Source organism: Lemur catta, chromosome 7 (assembly GCF_020740605.2).
Source record: "Lemur catta isolate mLemCat1 chromosome 7, mLemCat1.pri, whole genome shotgun sequence".
Lineage (NCBI taxonomy): Eukaryota > Metazoa > Chordata > Mammalia > Primates > Lemuridae > Lemur > Lemur catta.
This window is the reverse complement of record NC_059134.1, coordinates 32868382-32876865: the sequence shown is the minus strand read 5'-3', so window position 1 is coordinate 32876865 and position 8484 is coordinate 32868382.

The following is an 8484-nucleotide window of genomic DNA, read 5'->3' as shown; positions in this document are numbered from 1 at the left end:
CTCAACACAATCTTAGGCTGGATGTATCTTAAGCTCACTCAAAAATATTTTTGTGACCCTTCTAAATATACGTTGTGCTCAGCAAGAATAGTGTAAGTTCACAAGAACATGGAGCTGTGGCTTCATAAAGCTTACATTCCAGTAGGAAAGAGAGCTAATGAGTCCACAGACAAATAAATAAAATAATTGCAAGTTATAATTCATATGATGAAAGGACAAATATGTGGATGGATTGGTTTCCTACTGCTTCTGTAACACATTATTACAAATTTAGTGGTTTGACACAACACAAATTTATTATCTTATAGTTCTGGAGGTCAGAGTCTGAAATGGGTTTCACCAGGCTAAGATCAAGGTGTGGGCAGGGCTGCCTTCCTTCTTGGGGCTCTAGGGCAGAATTCCTTATCTTGCCTTTCCCAGCTTCTAGAGGTTGCCCATACTTCCTGGCTCATGCCTCATGTCTCTCTGATCTCTGTTTCTGCTATCACAGTTTCTGCTATCACATCTACTTCTTTGACTCTCCTGCCACCCTGTTTCTCCTACAAAGACCTTGCAATTAAATTAGGTCCACTTGTATAATGCAGGCTATTCTCTCCCAATCTCAAGATACTTAATCACATCTGCAATGTCCCTTCATCTGCAATGTCCCTTTGCTCTGTAAGATAACATTTATAGATCCTGGTGATGAGGACATACATGGATGAGTTTGGAAGCCCATTATTCTGCCGACCATGGATAGACGAGATGTTGGAAAACAAGGCAATGGGAGCAGCACAATTTCACTAGCATGGTCAGGAAGTTCTCTTTGAGTTGGTGAAGCTATGTCTTCAATAAAACAGTTTCAATGCAAGTGAAAAGACTGAGGAGATACTAATTCTAGAATTACCTAAATCATATCCAAGGTAGTTCCTTCATCTCTGGACCTCAATTTAAAAAAAAAAAAATTGGTAAATTAAGGATATAAAATTTTCAAATTGGGAAGATGAAGACATTGCAATGAGTGATCGAGCACAGTGACTTAGAGCTCATTTGACAGTGTATTATAAGTTAAAATATGTAATTATGGTATGGTTGTTGTCACCATTATTTTCAGTGTAAAAGAAAAGAGTTGCAAGCATAAAATCAAATATCTTAAGTAATATTAGAATCTTAAATGTGATTTGAAAATACTATCAGTTTTAACAAAATATATGTTTTCTGGCTTTGTGAAAAAGGCCTAATAGGCCATGACAGTCTAGTAGTAATCACCTCTAGTTCCAGATATAATTTCTAAATACCATTTACCACTAAAAGAGATAAGGGCTTCTTGGAAAAGTAGCTGATCCCAGGCAGAGGTCAGAATATGTACAAAATGTGTGGAATATCTTCCTAAACCCAAAATCAAGGAAGCTTTCATGGGTCGTGATATAGCAATAGAGGAACCAATTTGAACTACTTCCACTGGCCAAAAATGGGGAAATCTGAAGGATCAAAAATGACATCTTCAAATGGTTAAAGCATATAGAATATGTAAAAAGCAATAAGTATGAACTAACATTTTAGGGGAGTGGGAGAAACAAACACAACTCTTGAGCACCAGTGAAAGTTGCTGGGGCATCAATTAATTACTTTGAAATTTGATAATTAAAGGGAAATAATTAAGTCTTTATCTTGATCTCCCCGTGTGAATTGTATTTCAGGCTGACTAAATGGGAAGCTAGTGCGTGAGGGGAAATTCTTAAACTAAGAAGAAGTCCAGCTAAAAAATGGAGAAATGATGGAAAGTCATAATTTCACAACTTATAATGAAAGATACGATTATGGCAGTGACAATCAGTGGATGGTAAAAGCATTATTAAAGGTTTACTGGGATTTTAAAAAGAAGCGATCAAACTGAACCTGCTGATGATTTTTAGCACCATTAAAGGTATTTCAGACACTATGTACTTTCTGATGTTATGCCACACTATGAAGAACTCAGCACCACCTAAGAGGTATTCTTGCAAAATAAAATTAACGTGAATCTGATCGCAATTTTAGAAGTGACTTTCTGTTGAGAGCAAATCTGTGGCATAAATGAACAAGTTAAACAGCACCACAAGTGAGCAGCCAGCCATATCCAGAATATGAGACATTCTATAGGACAATTTACCTAATTTCTTCAAAAAGTCGATTGTGCTTAAAAAGGGAGGTTCTGGATACAAAATAAATATTTACAAGAGACTTAGCTATAACCAAATACAAAGAGCAGGTGACATTTGCATTTGAATTTAGATAAACCAGGTATAAAAATGCATTTTTTTCTCAAATAATGAACTGTATTACAGCTCAAATAAATACCCATGAGTTCACGCTGATATACAGGCATGCAACATATAATGACATTTTGGTGAAAGATGGACTGTACATAAGATAGTAGTCTCATAAGATTATAATGGGGCTGAAAAATTTCTATCATCTAGTATTTACTATATTTTTATCATTATTTTAGAATGTATACTTTCTACTTTTATAAAAAAAAAAACTTACCTATAAAACAGCCTCAGTCAGGTCCTTCTAGAGATGGCATTGGTGGCATCCTATGATAGGAGATGACAGTTGCTTGTTGTTGTCCCTGAAGACCTTCCAGTAGGACAAGATGTGGAGGTGGAAGACAGTGATGTTGATGGTCCTGACACTGTGTAGGCCTAGGCTAATGTGTATGTTTGTGTCTTAGTTTTTAACAAAAAAATTTAAAAAGTAAAAAATTTGAAAAATAGCTTAAAGAATAAGGATATAAAGGAAATATTTTTGTACAGTTGTACAGTGTGTCTGTGTTTTAAGCTAATTATTTTTATAAAATATTCCGAGTTAAAAAAGTTAATGTATTATTGTTACTACATAAACCTTAACTTACTGTAACTTTAAGAAAAATATTTGTGATAATTTAGTGTTTATAAAATCTACAGTAATGTACAGTAACGCCCTAGACTTTCATGTTCACTCATCATTTACTCACAGACTCACCCAGAACAACTTACAGTCCTGGAAACTTCACTTACAGTAAGTGCTCTATAAAAATGTACCATATTATGAAATGTCCAATTTCAAATCAAAAGTGTAATTTATTATATCTCAAACAAGAAGCAGTACAATTAATCAAAGTATACACCTAAACTATCAACACAGTTTTGCCATCTTAACAGTAGCTTGTTTATGCCAGCAGCAAAGAAGCCTGGAGAGCAAGTGGCAATGAAATCGCGAATGGCATTTTCCACATCTTGTTGATAATTGAATATTTGTCCTTGCAGGAAGTGGTCTGAAGCCCAGACAACATAGTAGTCAATTGGTGTAAGGTCTGGTTAACACAGTGGATGACAGAGAGTTTCCAAGTCCAGCCTCTGAAGTTTGAGCAGCATTGTTTGTGCAACATGTAGTCAAGCGTTGTCTTGCAAGAAGAATTACCTATCTCTATTGACCAATCTCAGCTGCTTAATCACAAGCATCCTCATCATTCCATCCAATTGATTGCAGTAGACACCCACTGTAATGGATTGACCAGGTTTCATGAAGCTGTGGTGGATAATACCAGTACTGGACCACCAAACAGACACCGTTAGCTTTTTCTAATGAATATTCAGCTTTGGACTGTGCTTCCTCACTTCATCTTTATCCAACCATTGTGCTGAATATTTGTGATTGTCAGTAAGAATCCATTTTTGATCACTCATAACAATACAGTGTAGAAATGGTTCACCTTTATGTTGTGACAGCAAAGAAAGACAAGCTTCAAGACAATTTCTCTTCTGAGGCTCAATTTAATGAATGTGGTACCCATCTATCCAGCTTCTTTAGTTTCAAGGGGTCCGATATTGTTGGAATAGTAATGTCAAACCTTGCTGCTAATTCACACATAGGTTAAGATGTATTCTCTTCCACTATAGCTTTCAGCTCATCATTGTCCACCTTGGTGCCAGGTTGCCCACCTGGCTCATTTTCAAGATTAAAATCACCAGAATGGAACTTTTCAAACATGGACATAGAGTAAGTTCATTAGTCACCTCTTTCTCAAACACTTTGCGTTATTTTCCAAATATGAGTTCTGTCATGGAACCAAGGCAGATCAGACAGTTTGAAATATCAACAAAGTTTTGACTTATCTGTGGTTTCACAGTAATTGCTCTAAAAAATCTTTTTGAAAGATAACCACAAGCCAAACTGTGCATTTGAAAGAATGAGGATGTACCTTCACAATAAAAAATAAAACAAGTGAAATGTCAGAGATAACTGTCAAACTTAAGGAAATTTGACATTTCATACTTAACAACATACTTAACAACATAATAGCATTTTACTGTATGTTTATATGTTTTAATACACAAATACTTACACTGTGTTACAATTGCCTACTGTATTAAGTACAGTAATGTGCTGTACAGTAATATGCTTGTAGCCTAGGAGAAATAGGTGCTATACCATATAGCCTAGGTGTGTAGGAGGCTGTGCTGTCCAAGAATGTGTAAGTAACTCTGTCTATGATGTTTGTACAATGATGAAATTGCCTAACACATTTCTCAAACATAACCCCATCATTAGGTGATATGTGAGTGCAAATAAATGACTGAATAAATAAATGAGAAACTCCAATGCCCCATATAGAAAAAAATATATATATATGTAGATATTCCTTCTCCAAGGAGGTAGAGAAAACCTGCATATACCCATATACATAAAAATGTGTATATGTATGTATATGTATATACATATACACACACATACCCCATATGCCACTTTAACCAAGTAATCGAGGTTAACATTACCGATAAGTCATGCTGATAACAAGTGACCCTCAATATGATGCAATGAGAAGGGCACTTCTCCTTTATGGTTTTTCTCGGACAAACCTCAATGAGGTCCAACAAAATATTAATACCTATTCTAAAGTGTCAAGTTCATAAAAATCAAGGAACGACTGAAACACTGTCACAGATCAAAGACGACTGAAAATATGACAACTGAGTGCAACGTGGCATCCTGGCTTGGCAGTGGGCACTGAAGAAAGCACTTGGTGCTGAGGGTGCCATGACTCAAATTCTGAATCTGGTTTCATAACAATCTGCCACTTTTTAAGAGAGAAGGGAGGGTACCCAAGTAGATGTTGTTTGAATAAAGATATACAAAGCAATTAAACCTTTGATGAAAGTGCTATCCTCCTTAAGTTTAATTCCATGGGTTGTAGATAACATACATATAGAAACTTAGCCCACCATTCCCATTCCAGTGACTCCAAATATAGTTCTCTCCCTCTCTCTCTCTCTCTCTCTCTCTCTCTCTCTCTCTCATTACTAATCTGACATAGGAATCCAGGACATTGGGCCACATGCACTAGTGGTTCAGGAAAGTGACTCTGTCATGAGTTTGGAGCTCCCTTCCACATTCTCCTTCACTGACCCCAGAGAAGCAAGGAGGGCCTGGCAGGTCAGCAGGCACAGACAACTTAGGTTGTCTCTGCATAAATGCCCTTAATTTTCTCTTTCCATGTTTCTGCAGGGGTGAGTGGAGTAAGTGTCCACCACTGTTGGGAAATCAGCCTGACCAATTCACGGATTCTCCTTTTGCATTCTCACTCCTTCCATCTCTTCAGCGAGTTATTGGCTTAAGAGCAAACAATCTCTTTGTTTTAGGCCATAGCATTCTATTTCAGTCCACTGTAGAGAAAAACTCTGAAATGCAAAAAGATTAATATAATGCATAGGAAGAAATAAAACAACACAAATCTATACCTCCATTCACTATAATATTGCAGTTTATTCTGCCAGGGATATAGAATGTTATGCACACAGGCAGCTATACAAAGAGGAACAGTTGTGAGCATCTGTGGAAATTCTGCCTTGCCTCTCAAAGGTAGAGTCCTACTAAACTTAAAGAAGATACCGATTTCTTGCTAAATACTGCATTTTAAATGTAGATTTAGGTTACCCCTTGGAAAATATATAGTAAAAATATATGCGGTTCCATTTAAAGACATGCTTACATATGCCAGGATTTTCTGTTTCTTGAATCAGAATCAGCTTGCTTAATACCACATCCCAGAATAAGAACTTTATCTCACATTCCATCCTGATTCTGACTTTTTTAACCTTTCTTGTCAGGGATGGGCAAATTTCTATTCCATGTTTGGAATAATGGAGAAAATTTATGTTGCAGCAGACAACTGGCTTGCTTCAACCATCTCCTCTCTGTAAGTATCTTTGACTTTATACCCTCTTACCTAGGAGTTTCTCCTAAGGAGTTTGGTCTGAGACCATAATTAAAATTTATTTCCCCTCATTTCCACCCCTTACTGAGCCATGCAATTAAAGACAACAATCAACTTACATTAGCAGGCAGAAAGATTTTTCAGCACATCTATCTGCTTTGAAAACCTCTGTAGACTTGCAGACATTTATATACCTTGAGGATTTAAATTTGAATAAGTGTAATTATTGTTATTGGGTGTTTATGGCTGCCACACTCTGGCAATTAGCAACCTAATATTTATCCTTTTTAAAAACTAATTTCTCTATATCCTCTGAAAATATCCTTTGCTTTTTTAGGAAAAAAAAAAAAGATGTTCCTGGGTTATATTGATTTCTTCTGTCTCAAACATGGAAATAGCCACTTTGTAATGAGTGTTGATTATGTTTAGTGGGCAAATAGTGTTAGAGACAAAAATCTTGGAGCTACCAATTTATTCAGATGCCTATATAAATGCATATTGTAATTTTCACATGAATATTCAAGTATAGTAAGGCATGGTATATTAGCCATTCTTGAGACAGAATCTGTTTTTTCTCTAAAGGGGCCATGAGTTCATGTTTATGTCTCTAATTTAATTCTAGTTTGTTTGATCTTTTTATAATATGGGAGCTTATTAATCAGTTTCTCCTCCTTTCTGCTCTGCTTGATCTATCAAGTTATAAAAGGCCATATGAAGCTATGATTTTATACTGTTTTCCATTAAACTTAGGAGTATTTATTTACTCATTTATTCACTTATTTGGTTATTTATCATCTTATGTCTGACTCAAGCATCTCAGCAATGGTCCCAAATTGTACAAAGTATACTTTCCCTTTGCAATTTCTTAAATATGAATTGATTAAAAATGGAAAAAAAAAATCTCAACCTCACTCTAAGGTAAGGAAAAAAAATCCACAAACAGAAGCCACTTGAAATATCACACTAAACACCACATGTTTAGGGAACAGGTATGAGAAACAATCACATAGAAGCCTTTGAGATTTTGTTGAAAAGATTCCTTTAAATATTTCTATAGGCATGAGCTCACTCTGTTTTTTCATCTAGTTAGCTTGAATATTTCACTCCATTCTAGCTAATTGGGTAAATGTAGATATTTATTACTGCAGTATTGTGAGCATTCAACATTTTAAAAATCTAATTAAGAATGACATAATGTACAACTGAACTAATAATAAGAATTATCCAAGTCTTTTCAAACTTTACTAGAAAGTTTTAAGTGGAGCAATTTCTGTGGTCTCAATGTTCCACAGGAACCAACTCACAAGAAAGAGACAGCATTATCTGTGGATTATGACATATTTTGATAAGGAAGCCAGGTGCCTTGGTCTCTGCCTGAGTCTGTGCTATAGCAGTTACCAGCTCCCCTTCTGGACTATGCACACAGCATTTGGTCCTACATCCTGCCACCCCTTCCTGGGGTTTGCCTTTCCTTCTGGAGCTCAGCAGTGCAGTATCTCTTTCTTGGATCGTAATTGATGCTTTACCTAATTCCTGAATGCTACACCATTGCCTTTTTCTACTTAAGCTTATGCCACCGTGTAGGAAGACTTTAAACTGATAAATGAGAGTTTCTGTGTGAGGGAGTAATAGCCTACGGAGGAGACAGCCTTTACTAGAAAGCTAAAGGCAGAACTATTCTTCAGGGCCACATGGCTCTGCCTTCTGCTCCAGGTGCAAGTGATTGGAGCACCAGCAAGTGTTTCTCCTGCCTTTGGTGTTGTTTCCATGGTGTCTATCTCCTTTGGCAGCCTCACAGGAAGGAGGCTTGCCACTGTCTTTAGGTTCATCCAGCCATTCTTGTTTCTTGGCTATCAGCCTTACTGTCTTAAAATTGCAAAGAGCTTTACAATACATACTGAACATTAGGCATTCCAGAAATCTATTTAAATAAATTAAGTATTTAGATTATTGATCTTCTTTTCAGATAAGTAAACTCAATGGAATACTGGGGTGATCCTGATGCAGCCCCTAGTTTTGGATACTTCCTATGTCAGGAACTTTAAAACTTCAAAAGCAGAAAAATCCATTGCTCAACAAATCTAATCGTGAGAAAAATCCTTGAGCATACCTATACGAAAGTGCCTTCCAGGAATTTCCATGTTTTTAAACTTTTTCTGACATTTTAATTTACAAAATAGTGTGTCTTATCTTTAGGAGCTCTTCAGCTTCTCCTTAAGTATCCTCTGGGCTGGGCGCCGCGGCTCGTGCCTGGAATACCAGCTACT